Source organism: Nasonia vitripennis, chromosome 5, assembly GCF_009193385.2.
Source record: "Nasonia vitripennis strain AsymCx chromosome 5, Nvit_psr_1.1, whole genome shotgun sequence".
In the NCBI taxonomy this organism is placed as follows: Eukaryota; Metazoa; Arthropoda; class Insecta; order Hymenoptera; family Pteromalidae; genus Nasonia; species Nasonia vitripennis.
This window is the reverse complement of record NC_045761.1, coordinates 18924357-18943000: the sequence shown is the minus strand read 5'-3', so window position 1 is coordinate 18943000 and position 18644 is coordinate 18924357. Positions and strand designations below refer to the sequence as shown.

The following is an 18644-nucleotide window of genomic DNA, read 5'->3' as shown; positions in this document are numbered from 1 at the left end:
CCGCTGAGTTTTCGAAACAGAAAACGAACGTATTATACAGTCGGAATAAAAATGCCCCTAATGAGATCGATTCAGCCTCGGAGACGTCAGCGATATTATACCCGAGGAGCGACGCTCAGGCGCCTAATGTAACGATATTCGCCGACTCTCAGTGATCGGGGGATGTGGAGAACTCCGCGTTATAGGCCCGGCGATGCGCGAGATGTAATGCCCTGTTAGCGCTCCTGTCCCATTATACAGCTATACACACTCAGTCGCCAAACTTTCGATGCTTCGCCGTCGCCGTCGAGTTTCAGCCGATTGTGTTGATCGAGGCGGGGATTTCGCTACGCTCACTCTCTCACCTTCCGCACACGCTTTCGATCCTTTTCGTGGAATTGGCTATTGTCGCAAAGTTTCGCGCGCTTTTTCCATTTTGTCTGCGCAAAATTGCCGAGTTATTATTCCGCGCATTGTTTACTCGACCGCTCGAGTTTTTGTTTTACGCGAGCGAGCGCCCACGGAAGAGAAAAAATTTTATTATATCCTCCGTGTATACTCGATATATTTTTTTAACGGTGATTCCGATGTGGGCGTATACGGCAGTGAAAAAGCTCCGCGATCAATAAAAAAGCTTCGTCGCGTTATTAGCGAGCTTTTTACAATCTCCCGCGCTTTTTTGAAAAGGTACAATGTGTCAACGATTATTTATGTGCGCGCGCTTTTAGCCCGGTGGTTTTTGAAAAAATTATTACTCCCTCTTATAAAGGAACTTTTATGCGTGGTTCCGTTTAGAAAAAAAAATAAAATAACGAGGCGAATCAGTGCAACCCCGGGAACGAAATGTCTGACTCGTGTAATGGAGAGGACTGGCTCCGCTGCCGGGGTCTTAATCTGATTGGCAATCAAACCGCCGCGAAAGGCGACTTAGTTCCGATTAAAGCGAGCAAGCGATATAAAATAATTAGTCCTTCTTCGCTCGCTTTCACCGCCGTCAAACGCGGAAGCAGTCGAATAAAGTCCGACCCGAGCCGCGATCCCCTTTCGCTGTTCGAATCGGCTATAATTCACGAGAGCTCCCCTTTTGGAATTCGTTTCGGGGACTTTGAATCTAGTTCTTCGTCTCAATCAGAGACTCGGTTGATCTCGGGATATTAAAATTTCAAAAGTGTTTTTGCAACGGCACGTCGAAGCAATAAATAAAACGAAAGTTCACGATAAGAGACGAATGAATAATCCCTGGAAATTTTCTCGCGAGCGAGTCTCTCAGCGCGATTTGTCATCGCGCGCACCTTTATTACACCATTATTTTTCTCCCGTCCATTCTCGAGCTTCCCTCATTTTCCCCGTCTCGCACCTCCTTATCTCGGCCGATCGCTCTTGGGTATTGGTTACTGATAACTAATTAGGATTCGAACCCTTACCCCGACTACTGCCAGAGCGAAATTTGACGTTCTTATTAACTTTCGCGATGAGCTCGTCCCTTCCTGATGCCGTCGCGACAGACGCTCCCTTTCGCGTCGATAATATTGAATGTAATATATATGGCGACTTTGCATTTTTCGTGCAATATAACTTTTGCGCAAGCGTGTGGATGATCAGATAAATTATAATGGCCTTTCATCGCCACCTGAACTCTTCGTGTTTCTGGCAGGTGAACATAGGTGGCGCACTGGCCCTTTTTCATTTCCCTCCTAACAGTAAGCGCGCGGAGTATTGATATAGTGATGTGCTTATACCGATGCTAAAACTGCTTGATGCTTCGGCCACTCACGCTACAACTGCGCGCGAAGCAAGTCACAATTAAGTCGCTAGATTTTTAAAATTACTTGCATTGTTTATAACTGCACCTATACTCCAAACAAATCGTCTTAATTAACTACTCCAATTATCAGATCCAATAACTCAGCTAAAAGTGTAATTACCTTTCAAACGAAAAAAAAGAAATGTGGCTGTAGCCATCGCACGATAGTCCATAAAAAGGGCTCTAAAAGCTAGCGCAAAACTCGCAGGCATAACCACTTTTGCAGCAGCTCGCCACATTAACTTTTATACACACATACCCAAGGGGGAACGAAGAGCATTGTCGCCGCTCATTCGTGGCTGCTTGAGCGCGACCTATTGCCACACGCGTATCTTCAGAAGCAGCTACTTCTAATTACCGGCAAATTCACCGTGTTATTACAGGAAGCATATACACCGCCGCGAGAGGAGAAATTTTTTTCTTTCGTTATTCTATTGACTCGATAACGTTGCACGTAAGGGGTATCTTCCATCGGCGTATTTTCGCGCGTTTTACGCGTGCGCGCGCAGCTATTAGGTTACGGGGAAACTTAACGAAGATAATTCAGGCCGCAGCTGCAATTTCTAAGAAATTGCAACGACCTCGTGGCACAGCGAGTTCATAAAGGAAACCTTAAAAATCATTTTCTATAACAAAAAATACTCTCAAAATACAATAAAACTAGCTTTCTCTTTCCACGACATTTATTTTTCTATTCTATTACAAATTCACCATAATACCAAACACAGCTGCGCCACACACAGACGGTGTACACACTCTGCACTTTGTCAAATTATTCTCGATCGTCGAACATGCTTCCGCGAGTGTATATAACACACAGAAGCGCGTTCAGTCCATAGCCAGTCGTACACACAAGCCAACGCCTCTATCGCTCGCGTTCATTACTCGCTAATGAAAGCAAAATCCGCGAGCGAGAGAGACGGAGAGAAAGATCGTAATGGGGTTGAAGTAGCAGCTCGCGCTCGCGCGCGATCCGAATTCTCCGAGAGCTTCAAACGCTTTTCCCTCTCGGCGAAGAGTAACTGTATATGTGTGTGTATTAGGAGCGGCGTTTCCGTCTCGTCGCATTCTCTCTTGCGTACGTATACCTGTACAGGTAGAGGGACCTTCGTCCTCCCGAATCTACTTAGTCCGTCGAAATTACACGCAAGTAATTTATAATTTAGACTACTGGAGCGAGAGCCTATCAGAGTCTCTTTCCTCTTGGCTGTAACTGTAAACTTTGCGCGCAAGCTCTGGACGTGAGGTGTGTAATTGACTCATCGCTTTGATTCTCGTGATGGATAAAAACAACGCGTCTATCCACCAAAATCACATTCTCACGTCATCAGCTACGGCGTATTATAGTCTCACCCCCTGTGTGTGTCGAATATGTATTCTGCGGCTAAACACCGCCTTCTGTCTCTCTCTCTCTCTCTCTCTCTCTCTCTCTCTCTCTCTCTCTCTCTCTCCCACAGATTACGTAATAATCTCGTTAAACATTAATCCCGAAATTCGCCGGTTGGTGTAACTACGCCGCGGTTGACCGTCGATGCAGCGCAGCTCTCTCCCTTTATCTGCAAATTGACTTGGAACTTTGTCATTATTCTGATTGTCTAAGCCGTCGGCAATTACGCGCCCGCCGCCGTAGTCGCGTATAGCGATAGAGACAATTTTATGATGGATCGTTATTTCGTTTTTCGCGCCGAGCTGCAGCGGAGCTGAAAGATTAATGGAGAGAATTTTTGCTGAACTTTTTTCATGCATATAGCGGTACAGTGATATATTATAAGAGTCAAACGAGTCTGCATCTGATTTCATAAAATTCACTGGCAGGTTGTCGCTGCAGTTTTTTCATTTCGTCGCTCCTCTCCATCGCAGAGGCCGGAGTAGGAGCATCCGAAGCGCGAGAGACGAAAAAAGGAAGAAGCAGAGACGGAAATGTAAACAGACTACGTCGTCAAGACGCCGTTCGTGCGCGTGTAATCCAATGAAAGCAAAAAAGGAAAGAGAGAGAGAGAGGGCCTAAAAAAGAAGCGTATCTAGTTTCCGGCAGAACTCCTCTCGCTCGTGTGCGTCATTCGATTTGCGCGATCGGCGAATATTGAACTTCCTATTTGCGAGTAGCTACGGAGGCTTCTTCGCGGAGTCGTCTCGCTAAAAAGCTCATTTCTTCGCAAGGGGAGAGAGAGAGAGAGAGAGAGAAAGAGAGAGAGAGAGAGAGAGAGAGAGAGAGAGAGAGAGAGAGAGAGAGAGCAGCGGAATTGTATTAGATCGAAGGTTAATTCTGTTTTTCTCTATAGATACCTACTCTCGTTTTTACAAAAACGAGCTCGTACACTCGACAGAATCGATCGACGAGAGAGCAGGTACACACCGGAAGCTGCAAAATTGCATCAGTCGGCAAGTCGGCAGACGCATCCTCCCGCTTATCCTCTAAACCTCGGAAAATGTGTGTCTCCTTCCTAAGATATTCCGGATCTATATATAGATACACGACCAGTTTGAACTGCGCGCGAGGAGCTTTCATATTGTGCTTTTCGTACATATAGTCCATCTCGAGCTCAAAGGCTGAAAGCTCGGGAAAGAGTTTGCATGTTTCTCCGCGTGTGTGTGTGGCCGAGGCACCGATTTCAATGGATGTGCCGCTGGAGATTCGGAGTATAAGGGGATAAAGTCGGCAGGGATTCCGGTGGGCGCGAAAAAGGGGGCAAAAGGAGCGGCCGGCGAGCTTTTGCATGTATCTGGCAAGTTTTGAAATGGTAACCCGGTCAGGCCACGGCTGAAAGATAAGCCTAAATAAAATGCGTCGGCTCGAAGATTTACAACGGTGGGTACGGGAATAGGTTTACGGTGAAATGTTGAGGTTATTTTGGTTTGTCTGTTTGAGTAAGAACTTTGGAAAATTCAGAACGTGCTCTTTTCTTAGCAGTGCCATGTGATAGTTCGAAACAAATCCCGTCTCGCCTCAGGCTCATCGTCTCCGGCAAATCTGAAACATTTAACCCGTCATAAAAATCAATTTCATACGCGGGTATAACGTAACCAGTGTCCCCGCTCCCTCCCCCTCGTCATTTCAAACGACGCGATGAAATATCGAGTTTAATATAAGGACGATCCCGGGGCCGGGGTCCGAGTAGTGGATGCAGGGAAAGTAAATGTGCCCCCATAAATTAAAGACTCAATCTCTTTGCGTCGCTCGAGGATCTTCTACAAATTCGCACGTCCCATTCCCGGGGATTTTACGGGAGTCGCATTTTCCCTCCGCCGCTTTTTCGTATATGGGCCACACACACATACACATGCATACACTACGCGAGCGCGTCCTAAAAGCCGTAAGATCGAACGGTGCGGCGCACACGGAATGGCATACACGAGTCCCTCGCCTTTCTTTCTTTTCTTTCTTTCCCGCTTTTTCGAAAATAATCTCTTTTTATCATTCTTAATTTTTCCCCCCATTCGTCCGGCGTACTTTGCCTCGGCCTCTTATTTTCCTTTCTAGGCCGGCTTTTATTGGCTCCATTCTTCTCTATTATCCTGTTTTATATTTTCATTGCTTATATCTTCACGAAATAACTCTGCTCGCTTTTTTCTCTTCGGCGAGGTCAGTTACATACGTTTTTTTATCATTTTCTTGAGTTGTAAAGTGTGTTTTCTAACGTTAAATTAAAATTGGGCACAACAATCCCATAATCTCTGAGTCTCGGAACTTTTTCTTTTATAAAAAGAGGAAAGATTCGTTCGGACCACAAAAAGATAGAGACAAGATGAACGGAGAAAATTGGGGGAAGAGCACACTGCCTGGTCGGTGATTGCGGCGGGGCTCAATACAATGGAAAACAGGAGAGAGCACGGACTTTGTCGCCTCATTTCTCCTTGAGAGAGAGAGAGAGAGAGAGAGAGAGAGAGAGAGAGAGAGAAACGCAGTTTCTTTCCTGGAAGCCGCGCCTAACTCTCGTCTCTAATATCACTTAGCTTTTTTCCTGGAGAAGGCGGCAGATCCTCCTCCTCGTTGCCAAAGAGAAACGGCTAGGTGTCGTCGTGAATTCATCGAGATTGTTATTACTATAGGGGGCTCCTACTCCCCTATACTATTAAATACCGCGTATAGGTGCACACGTGGTAAGCGCGTTATTGCGTGGGTGGATTCGAAAAAATTACCGTTTCCGCCTGTTGACCGAGACTTTCTTCTCGTACGTTTCGATTTTTTTTTCGACTTGGAACCGTTGAGCATTTTAGGAAGCTTCTAAGAAACTGTTTTATCAAACATTCTTCACTAGTTTCTCGAGCGGTATATACTGGAGACGAAAAATTTAAATTTTCAAGACCCTTTAAGGGCCCTACTCTAACACCGTCAAATAATACTCCACTAAACAGGCGACCGAAATACGCGGAGTATCTCGCGTTCGTTCGTCTCGAGTATACAGTCTCGCGTTTTCGTCGCACCGACACAGCTCGTCTGCGGATTATGCAGCATTGTTGCGTCTAGAGCCGTTTGTTCGTCAGCCACTCGACGTGTCATCCAACGCGCATCGTTTAACGCCGCCCGAATTCCGTCGCTTGTTCTCCACCGAACGCTTAAGTGCCTTGACGAGTATGTAGACAATTCGCGACGTATTCAAGCCAGTAACAGAAAATTTGAAAACTTGTTTTAAAAATAACGATCAAATCGTAGTGTAGCAAAGGCAAACCGAGAAAAGGCCTCCGAAAAGACGAGAGACAAGGGTAAGAAGACGAAGAAGGAGGAGAAGACGAAGCGAGATGAAAAAAGGTGCGAGACGGCGGCGGGAAGGACAGGCGCGAATTATAAGTTTTAATTACTCCGGGATGAGTAGATGGATTACTTGGCACTGGCAGCAGCAGCTCCCGCTTCTTTCGCGTCGACTGAGTTTTAACAAGTTGTACGCGCGGGCTCGCTAATTCTGACGGCTGGCGGTTGCCCGAGTGACGCCGCTGCTGCTCGACTACTGTAACCTTCGCGCATCGCTCCGGAGTATTTATTTCATAAACGTAACCGGATTCTCCAGCATTTTTCCAACTCACCTCTTTACTCTCGGGAATCTTCATCGGCACACACCACCACCATCATCGCCACATGGACACCTAAAACAAAGGAAAACAAAACGAAGCAACGTTAAAAAACATTTCTCACCGCGTATAATCACAAAAAAAAGAAAGAGAGAAGCGAACCATATACGAGCTACGAAGAGAGAAGAAATGAAAAGCATATCCCTTACAGGCGACCATATTTCGCGTATAATATAAAAATGTAGCTTTGCCGAGGCAGCGGAAAGCTCGCGCCCACGCGCACCTTCGACGGAATGTGTCTGCTGCTGGCTGGAGCTTTTTCCTCCCGCGGTCCTTAACGCCCCGGGAAATAAGTACAGCATCCGGCAATAAAAACGGCGTCGCCAGGTTTATACCGTGGAATCGTAAAGTCTGCGCTTCATCGAAATGTCTTATATCGCGAATTCAGCCACGCTCGCGCGCGCGCGCGTAAGGCTCTTCGCAGCACGTATCAATCGTCGGATGCGCGAGGGAGCTTGAAAAATTCATGCGCGCTAGCTGGCGAATAAAAAGAGCGACGTTTTGATTTCGCCATTGCCGCTGCTGGACTCGGATTTACTCGTAATAAGCTACAGGCTGCAGCTTTTATATTTGTTTCTTTTATACACAGAAGAGCGAGAAATTCGATATATTTTTTTCGAAAAATGCATGAAGAATGATATTTGTAGTCGGAAAATAGAGAGAGGGGTGTTTTTTGCGAGGAATGAATTTTTGAGAAAGTAAATGATATCGGAATAAAACAAAGCCGTATATCAACGCCGCGCGTATCGGACGCTGATTAAAATGCATGCCCCGTTTGATTGAAACGGAATATTTTTTGGATCGAGAGAGTTGCAGAGCTCCTATATATATACCGTATAACACGACGTCGTATAAAAATCGTATCTACATATGTTCTCAAAATATGATGAGCCTCTAGCGTGCTCCACATTCGCGATAAATAACGAACAAAAATAGTTTTTTTTTATTTTCCTCGGCAAATATAGCTCTGGTTTCGCGTGTACACACACACCATGCGCGTTCGTATATGGTAGAATATACAGCTCCTCTCGAATTCCTGCGTGTGTCCGAGGGGGGCGCAAACGAATTATTCGCTTCATCAAGTCGGAATTCACGCGGACGCCAAAGATGATTTGTTCCGATGATCCGCGCGACTATTGTTGTGACGCGCGCGCGCGAGCCGCCCTGAATGTAAAGTGGATCTCTCTGCGCGAGAATTTTTTTCTTTTTTTGGTGTCGCTCTTGTTTGCTTTGTTTTTTTCTTGCTACATCGACGTTTCGATCATTTTATCATTATCGTACGTGGGTTTACCAATCTGTGCTTTGTTTTCAAAGCATTTCGGACAACTGCACACGTCAATTATATATCGGCCTCGCAATCGCAACGAACTAATCAATTTGCCATTCACTTGCGGATTGACGGAAAACAATTGCTTTTGGCAAAATCAGCAAAGTATAATATATACGAGCATAACAGCATACATACAGTGCTGTAAGATTGATACATAACTGAGTCCGGCATTGCTAAACAGGCAATTAATTTCTGACGCGCGAGCTCAATTGCGTTTGAAAACCGAACACTACGCGCTTTCTTTGTTCTATCCGGATAAACATATGGGTTATAGTGGCGCAAAGGGCCGCGAGACCGTTTGTAACATCAATCACACGTCGCTTTTCGAACCGTCAAAATCCACGCGTAGCGGGCAATTATCGGAGATTATTATAATATCGGGATACTTTGTATAGATTCCACGTGCTGGCGAACGAAATTGATTTTACCTTTGAGCTGAAAATAAGCTGTTATTAATTCTGCGGTTCGTCAAAGTTCTGGGCCATTTGATCGTTAGCTTTGTATAATAATACAAATATATAATATTCAGGACCAATGACTAGCAGCGCCGGAATATTAATCATTACCGCGATCAGTCTACGAATTCTGGAAATCGGTATTCGCTTTAGAGTCATACCGCATCAATGAATCACGAACGCACACACCGAAGAAATTTTATATCAAAACGATAAAATTGACCGAACCGACAGTCCAATCGATGTCGAAGTCGGATCTCGCGCATTATACTCGCCGGTCGTTCGCCTCGGCGGAATCCAACAGCGCGGATAGCAGCCGTGGAATCGAAAGCAGCAACTTACAATAACAAGCGATCGCTCGCAAATCCCCTTGGCAAAATACGCGTTTGTTCCTTTTCGCTCTCTCTGTCCCTCCCACATATACACACACACATAGGAGCAGATCATTAAACTTTACCGACCGACGTCTATATCCGCGCGATCCCACCGCGTATTTGGCGGACAATTAACGTAATGTTCGCCGCATTATCATAACTCACACCTTCGAGCTCTCTCCTATAGCCCATCGGCTAGCCGCGCACACATGCACGCGAAAAGGGGCGCGGCGGCAACTCGGTCGATAAAGCGCGCGAGCGCAGCTCCCCCGCAGAGAAATTATTTCTCGTCGCGGCTGAATTAATTTCGGTTTTGCGCGAGCGCTGCCCCGCTGTGAAACGTCACGCTCGATATAACTCGATCCGCGCGATTTTTTTTTTTCACGATAGAGCAGCGATTGGTTGGCGATACTGTATACGTTTGAGGGCGCAGGTTTTTTTTCGGAATCGAGACTCGCTTTGACGCGCTAGTGGCGTTTAATCCTTTTTTTTCGCTGGTGGTGCTTCAATTACTTTCGGTGTGGCGTTCGCTGAAGAGGAGAGAGCGATTTTTTAAAAGTATATAAGTGGCGTGTCGAGTGACTCGAATTCGAAAAGCGATCCGAGGCTGTTTCTCCGTTCGATGCGGCACACACTGCATTAGCCTATACGCCGACTGATGAAGGCGCAGTTCGCGCTCGAAACGCACTTAATTACTTCATCACCAAACTCATAAAGTCGCTCATAGTAGTGCGCCCTTCCAAGAATGCGAGTATAGACGGAGGATATTATTAAGTGAGCTTGGGTTAAACTGGCGTGATAATTACGCAGAGCTGTACCGACACCTTCAGCCGATATTATATGCAAACTAGCTGGTAATCCATGAATTAAAATTTAGGAAAAACCGTAATGCAGTTAACGTTTTAGAATATCCCGAGATTTAATCAGCAGGCTCTCGGGGCAATAGTCTGAAATGCGCTAAATTTCCATTAATAGCAGAGAGGCTTTATTTACAAACTCTGGATACATCAATACCGTGCATGTAGCGTATAAATACAATCAGACACCGTATACTCGTATGACTTGCAAAACGCATCGCTCAGCGCTTGATAAACAACTTTCCTACCGTAGAATCGCGCAAACAATCAATTATTTCGAAATAGTGCGATTTCATACGCGCCTCGTCTTTCAAGCCACGCGTGTGCCATACACCGAACCCGGGGTATCTCTATATCCGCATTCAAATAAGCTCGATTTATTTGTCATTATACACACGCGGAGGAACAAAAGATGCCGCATCTCTCGCGTCATCCCTATTGTCTCGCGCTTAATTTTACTCGTCGCGGCGGCTTTGGAAAGTTTCGCGGAGGGGAAGATCGGCAGCCAAGTGCCGAAGTCTGACAGACCCTTGAGCCCCTTATGATTGATACGTCGCCTCTGTGTTATACCACCCGCTGTACCACGTCATCGGACGAGCCTGTCTGTGTAGCTAGCGAACGAACGTTTTCCGTCTTGTCTGTGAGGTATACACGCTCGGGAGTCTCTGTTTCTTCCTTTTTTTTTCGCCCAGGCTTGAGTGATCGGCGTTTGAGCGAGAGACGGGGGCCAGTCACTTTGCCGCGTACGAGGAGCAGATCGATGCGCGCGCGAGCTTTTATCGTCATGAAAATTGAATTTCATACGCCCCCTCTAAAACCGTGTGTGTTTTTCTGCCTCCAGGGCTTTGATCGGCTAATGTGCTTTCGCGTTCGAATAATAAAAAATATTCTCCGAAGGTATTTTAAAATATCGAGCTATCATCCTTATTGCGCTACCGCACACGCTTCAATTGATACCTACCCTTCCGTACAATAAAACGACGCGAAATTTTTATCGGCGCCTAGCGCGCAGTCCTAAAAAAACAGCATCAACCGTGCGAACTGCACGATCAGTCATCGCGAGGCGCGCGCATGACACGGCCGAGCGAAACACTGATATGAATCATGCATATTGAACGGCGCGAGCTTGCAAAAGCACGTATACAGGCCGGCGCTCGCGCGGGACTTGCGTTTATTTATTGACGAGTTTGCAGCCGTGCACTTCATTAAACGCTTCCTGACTTGCTTCGATCCATTTAGAAGTATATCTCTCGCGATTCGGGCAGCTAGCGATGCGTATACGTATTTTCTATACTCTTGTGAGAGGGAACTGGTCATTTTTAGGGGAATTATCATCTTGACTGTGTGCGCGGAGGGTGAGTATTAACAGAAGCATCGAATGCAACGAGCCGGGAATCTCATGGGCGTCACGCACGTGGCGTGTGCCTCTCTTTATGTTTGCCTGAATTTATGCGAGAGCTTGCGCGCACAGCTGCAAATATCGCCGGCGGCGCGACACGTGCCGACGACGATCCTACTGACGCTTTTCCGCGTCCATAAACGAGACCCGATGTCGCTGCACTGACCCCGGCGCTGATGATCCCCCGGACGATGCACCATTTCGCTTTGTCGTCATGATCACGGCGCCGTATGCGGAGATCACGAGTTTATGGATATAACGTCAGCCGTTTTTGGTCTGGGTTATATTGGTGGAAACTATATGAGAAATAAATTATTTTTGATGTATAAAACGATAGCGATTCTCTCTTAGTATTAGATTACGTTTTCACTCGTATCGAATCTGCAAACTAGAAAAAGAACTCAATTCATACGCTGCAAACAACAGACAATAAGTCCCATCCCACCAACCCTTCTCTATAATTCAATGTAAAGTCTCCGATTCACACTGCTAAAAAGTCAATTACCAACGAACACCGCGAAAATTCCTATACCTCTATCACTGGCCGATCAGCCCAGTGTCAAAGCAAATAGCGCCGCACACAAAGTGAGAGCAGCAAGTCGTGTCGAAAAGAAATAATTCGACAAAAGAATTCCAGCGAGTCCTGCCAATGTGTCCTAGAGAACCACTAAATTACTGCCAGTCGAGTTGTCAGTCGAGTCTTACACCGAATTCCCGATACGCGCATACGGAAAGTCTGCAGGGTGCAGCCCCCTGAAAGAGAGAAAGTCGCACAAGAGAAATTCAATTAATTAGCTCTCTCGGCGAATTAGCGCAGTGCACTCGACCGCTTGTAATTTCGCCGTTTCCATAATGGAGGAACACGTTATGCTCGCCCGCGGCGCAAACAAGTGCCCCTTTCCTCCCCTTTGGTGCGCGCTGACCGGTCTGACCTGCAGGAATCCTCTGTGTTTCGTTCGCTCGCTCTCTCGTTTGTTTCGACTTCCGCGCGAATGTACGTATGTGATTAATTCTTTTGTCTTCGACTCTTTGCTCGTTTTATCGGCTCTCATTACACGGGCGTTTGCACGCGCGCTTTGCTTTGGAATTTGGCGTTTGGTAAAAGTGTAGCCGTACAGTTTTCGCGTTCGCCGAGAATCAATGAAGGCGAATCAGTGTAATAGTAGCAATAAAAAGCGTATATAATTCAACGAATAACGTTATACGAATTAGACAGAGCGCGCCGCGAGGCGGAGGCACAAAAACAAGACGTTAAACTCTCCGAGCTTGTAAAAGACCTCGAGAAAGATGCTGCGAGCGGCGGCGTTTAGTGGTAGTTTTGAGGAACGTCGGGACGCGCGCGTTAACTCTCCCGCGAAGAGCCTCGTCGCTTCAGCGAAATGCATGAAATCGCGGCAGCGGCGCGAGCGTACAGTCAGGAATGAAATTTCGCCTTCCCCTCAGTCAGACAGAGCCTTGGAATACTCGAATACCGAAACGCGACGAGAAAAATGTTTCGAAAGTAACAAAAAAAGCAGTGGTATACCACAGAGTGTAGTATACTCTCAACGACGCGTCGTCAAAAACGCAACAACATTACGAGCAAAATCTCGTTCCGTCGCACGGCGAAATAATGAAAACAGTAGCATGTGCGGCCGACAGTTTTGCCGGCGACTGTATAAGAGCGTAAATATACGCGTGTACGCGAGGGAGAGAAGAGACAGTATATCGGAGTGCGCGCGCCGGCTCCATAGGTTGCTCGGCTCTAATGTTATACGAGCTCTTTAGCTCGGCGTTGCGGAGGTCCGGAAATGAGAGAGGCGAAAAGTGCCTTGCTTAAAATAAGGGAAGCCAAGTAGTGCGCGCGAGAGAAAGAGAGGGAGCTATGGTTTCGGTGGAAGCTTCGGATACGAGGTGCCGGGAAAACGATTCGATTACTCGGCAGGTTTGCAAGCGCGGATAATTGTTTTTTCCACGGATAAGCGCAGCTGTCTGCTAAGGGTTTGCGCCTCGATATGTTTTTGCGATTTGCTGGTGGAACTTACTTTGAAATACTGGTGTGGCGAGGAAACTTCGAGCGGCGGCTGCTGTATTTTCATTAGGAATTGCTGGAGTCGAGTATTCAATTTCATCGGAGGGATGCTGCTATCGACTGTTTGAAGAAAGACTTTTAATATTTTTCGTTCGATAGACCGTGCGCTGAGTAATAATTAGCTTTCTGAGTATGTTGCCACGAAGGAAAAAATTTATTGTGGTAAGCGGACTGATTCTTTTCCTATACTCATTTAACTTTTCTATCTTTTAGTTAGTCACGATGCTTGCTAATGTTTTGATATTTTCATTGCTCGCTCCAAATCCTTGGATTGATCAGGTCATCCTTCGTTTACCAAAATTCACACGGACAAAAACGATCGATTAAACTAATAACGGTTCGAAGTATGGAGAAGAGGTTGTATTGATTGCTTTGAAGCTATGATTATAGCTAGCCGTAAATGAAAAGAGTTTTGGACTGGCACCGCTGAAACTTTCCGGCTCTTTAGTGTCTGGCAGCAAAACTAGGTGGCGCATGGGCACTTTTCTGTTTCGCTCTGATGGAATCTGCTCGCTGAGTCTAGATATAGCAGTATGCCATCACTGCCGCAACTGTCTCCCTAGGTCTAATCGAGTCTTTCATGCTATAACTGCAAACAAAAATTTGCAGAAGAATTTGCTACTCATCAACGTAAACATTCTAACCAATGAAGATCGACGATATAAAAATCAAAAGTGAAAATCAATGCTCAGAGGTAAAACACGCGAGCGTTGGAATCGCGAGCAAGAGGAGAGAGAGAAGTACATCAGAGCGCACCGGAAGTGCGGAAACCACAATCAGAGAACTTGATGATATTCCCTTCGACATCTCGCGCGAGAAGCGCTACTTTGAAGTCGTCGCTATGCTGCTGCTATATACCGCCACTACTGCTACTCCCTCCCGTTCGAAGTCTGAAATCGAATCCTGAGTTTCGAGCAATTTTGCCGCTTACGTCGCCTCGGCGCAAAAGCGCCTTTAAGAATCCTGGAAAAGGTCGAGGGAGGGGAGAGGGACAGAGTATATAAGAGATAGAGAGAGAGAGAGAGAGAGGGCGAATCCCCGAGAGCGCGAAGCGAGAAAAATAAGTTGGATATATAATTTGAGAAGACGCGGAAAATAAGCCGTCTCGGTCGGGGAACTTTATCTCTCGGCAGCCGAGACCGAGTGCCAAAGGAAAGACGGAGGAAGATGAAAGAGGAGACTACCTTCTTCTCTCCGCGCTTCTCTCTTCTTCATCTTTCTCCGCTTTCCGGCGAGCCTTTGGGCCCTTATTCTTCTGTGCCTTGTTTTTGATTTATTTTTTTCATACGATTCCAGATTTTATTTTCGGTGATGAATATTTTTATTTATATCTATTTATTTTGAGGTAAATAAATACCGCCAGTGACGCGAAGCTATTTGTCCGGCGAAAAATGAAGAGGCGCCGTAAAAACCGGTAAGTTAATCCGCGAGAGCTTAAGCCGCGACCCAACTTCGAGCTTATACGTTGCTCCTTCGCTCGCTCCGGTGATTCAAATTACGCGCGCTTCCGCGTATTATGAAAAAACCGCTATTAATCCGCAAATGGAGTATTAGGCGTTTGTGTTTTTACACAACGTACTCCAGACCAACGCGATTTTTAAAACGGCTTTTCTAAATACGATTCCAACCCGGCTCTAGGCGAAAAACTCTCGTTGCTCGCGCGAATAATCGGCTATAAAAAATTAATAATCGCTGTTTGCATTGATCCGCGCAAAGAAATAACTCGCGCGTCTATATTTACCCAGCCAAAACAAACCCTCTCGTTCATCGAACTCCAGCCGCCCTTAAAGCAGATTGAATTATATACCAGAGAGAAAGCGGCGTATGAATTCTCGCACACACGCAATGATACGCGCCGCGCGTCGGCCGCAAACAGACGCCTAAACAAACACGCCGTCAGCTGGATTTTAATTAATTCAGCTGTAATAAAGTTTTTCTCCGCGTATACGCATGAAAAAAAAGCAAACGAAAACAGCGGAGAATGAAAAAGTGCGCAAAAATTATTCCCTTTGCCTACACACACACACACACACACACACACGCACATGGGGAAACTCACTTTGTGTACGCGGAGTCTCTTTAATATCGAGTTCCGGTTACAACTCTCTCGCACGGTTGCGAAGAGGGAAAGAGGATGTTTGCCGCTGCTCCACTGCCGGAAGTTTTTTATTTGCTTTTGCGCGGGATTTTTGTTTTCATGCCTACACTGTAAATCGCCCCGCACAGCTTTTCGGCGTGTTCGCCTTGTATTTACGTCCATTGCTTAATTGCTCGTTCGCTTATTCTTTTGCTTCGATTTCAACGTGTGTTCGAGTGTTTGAAATTTTAATAACCGTTGCCGATGCACCTTTCGTTAACCTCTACCATTACGTCTGGCTTCTATGAAAACGTGCGCGCAAGCCGTAGATATCGAATTAGTTCTTCGAGCTTGCAGTTTGTAAATCCCGCCTTTTTTCGACAGCGCTTGCGCGCGTATATACGTTAATTACTCGAGGGATTACGCGCTCGGCGAGAGATTTTATTTCGCAGCTTCGTCCTGCGCGTTCACACTCTCCTCCTTTTTTTCGGAGGGAGAAAAACAACGGGGGCGCGCGTTCCGCACGTCCGGCTGTAAAATGCAAGAATGGAGATATCGCGCTCCACTGCGCGCGGATTCTTTTCATAAATCGGCCGGGGCGCGGCGGGAAGCTTTTATCATTCAAAGTTAAAATTGTACGTTTTTAAAGTCGCTTTAAAACTGACCACCACCACACGGCGGCGGAGGCGGCCCTTCGTTTTGTTTTCTGTCTCTCTCTCTCTCTCTCTCTCTCTCTCTCTCTCTCTCTCTCTTTCTCTCACCAGCTTCCGCCCTCGTGTGTATACGCGCGTAATTGTGTGTGGCTATATGCGCTACTATGCTTTTACGAGTTTCATGTTGAAGAAGCACTTATCCGGCGCGTAGACGGGAATGAATATTTATTTTCGCTTTGAGTTCCTTGGAGAATTCGCAGTTATTATTTTTCCTTTCCGCGATTTTTACTTACCCGTAACGTCAGCCTGGGAAATATTCGAGTGAATAATGTACGTTTTGAATTTTCCCGCGCGCTCTCTGCCAGTGTATCTCCGTTTGTTTGTCGAGAGCTTCGATCGTCGCGCGTAAAGTGTTTAGCGACAATTTACAATCCATTTGCGTGATTGATAGTGGTTACGATAAATTCAATCGATGCTGCGCACGATAAGTATACACAAATTTCCCAGCCCCCGCGAAGCTTGCGGACAAAGCTCGCCGCCGCAATATTTTGTAAAAATGCACTACGTATGTGTGTGTACACGCATATTGGTTTGCGGTGCGATAACGTTATACACGCGAATCCCCCGAGTAACACGGGAATTACGCGTGTATCATCGAGTCTCTCTCGAGCGGAAGCTTATTAAAGTGCGCGTTAATTAGCCTCTAATGAATATAAACTTTTCGGGCACAGCCGCTGCCCGAGCGCGTATTATACAAGCGTTTCCTCGATGGTGTCATTATTGTATTCGCCCGGGCGTCATACAAGACCTAATTGATTAATTCCGCCTCGATTCGTGCGGGCTGTCGGCGGTAAACATTTTTTGATGTATAAGCGCGTATACCCCCTGCGGTACCGCATCGGCAAATGTTTATATTACAATTAGCGCTGCGTCGGAGTTGAAGCTCGCTCGAGCGTTGTTATAATTTTGTAATCGTCCTCTCGTTAATACTTTCGTAATTGAGTTACGAAAATAAAGCGGAGCGAGGGAGGTGTATACATTAAAATCATAATTCAGAGGGCAAATATTTCAGCTAGAATGCTTCTCTTATCAAGGGACGTCACACGTATAATCGAGCAGTGGAAAAATTGCCAGCTGTGAAATCTCCGTACGTAATAGGTATATGACCGGAGACATTACACGTCCCTCAGGCCGTGGGATGAAAATTCGTTTCGAAGCGTTTCGGCTGGGGTGAAAAGGAAAGAGAGAGAGAGAGAGGGAGAGAGAGAGAGAGAGAGAGAGAGAAAGAGAGAGCTGGGACGAAGACGAGTGGCTTGCGGGAGTTTGCTCGAGAAAGAGCAACGATGAAATATCGCGTATTTACTCGAGAAAGAAGAAAGCACTGGCTGGGAATCGGACGTGGTTTTAATCTTGAAAAATTAAGCCCCTACGCTCTACTTTATACACCGTATAGCCGACGAATTGAAATATTTAAATCCATCCCGAGCCGATGGACAACAATTTGTTTTTTTTTTCATCCTCTAAACACATTGGAATTCCTTGAAAAAAGCTCAGCAGCACATCAAGTCACTGATCCAAAGAGGGTCGTCCTCGTCGCTGGCTACACCTACGAGGGGTGGAATTGGAACAGATTTATTCGGCTTTAAGAGGCCGCGGGCGAAACTTTTTTCTTTTTTTCTCTTCTCCCCCAAAAGAGTCTCTTGTTACTCGCACACACTGTGTGTGTAGCGGTATTAGTCTGCTTTCCGGTCTTTGGTCGTGTGCTGAGATTCCAACAACCCTCCCGCATCAGGTAATTGATTAGGTTTGGATCGAAGCGCGCGTGAGGATCGTGGATTATCTTTTTCTCCCGGCGGCGGTAGTTCGCTTTAACGAAGATCCTTCGGGCAGCCCCCTCGCTTTGAATTGCTAAAGATATATAATAAACGTTATACGCGAGCGAGCGAGTCGTTGAACTCGGGAGAGAAAACTTATCGCGTTAAATCTTCCATTTGCACGTCATCATCCCCGGCTCTATCGTATAGTTACACAAGACAGCTCCACGGTAATATCCCAGTCGCCTTATCCTCGCGCGCGTCTTAATTGAGCCCACGTACGAGTCCCTACTTCCGCCGGATTATTAATAAGGATTCCCTTACACGTGACCCGCGGAATTGAACGGCTGCGAGAGGAGGAGAGGATGTAGAGAGAGAGAGAGAGAGAGAGAGGAGAGAGTCGGGGGGCAATAACTGGCCCTCCCGGCGATAATCTCTCCGAGCCGCAGTCGGGATTTTTAGTCCGAAAAAATCGGCGAGATTGCTGCTTCCTCTTCCTTCTTCTTCTTCTCCTCTCTTTTTTTGGTGCTCCGCTATGGCTCTGATGAGATTTCGCTCGAGTAGTTTCGTTGAATCGAGGCATTTCAAGGGAATTCGCGCGTGGAGCGAATGAAAAAAAAAAAGAAGAGGGAGAGAGAATTGAAATGCCGTTGTGTGTCAAATATTTTGCAAACAATCCACTTTGCGCGTGGCTGGAATTCTTCGATCCATGCATCATTAAACGGAACAATTCGCCTATCATTCGGGACAATTATTATAAATGC

The 18644-nt window shown here is 46.3% G+C and overlaps 1 long non-coding RNA gene across 2 annotated transcripts in view; it reads right to left on the bottom strand.

Moving 5' to 3' along the window:
• Positions 1 to 18644, bottom strand: part of LOC116417761 — a 67086-nt gene that overhangs the window by 36420 nt on the left and 12022 nt on the right. For both annotated transcript variants that reach the window (XR_004228021.2, XR_004228022.2), the window contains exon 3: positions 6806 to 6865. This is a non-coding gene — a long non-coding RNA (uncharacterized LOC116417761). The remainder of the gene's footprint in view (positions 1 to 6805; positions 6866 to 18644) is intronic.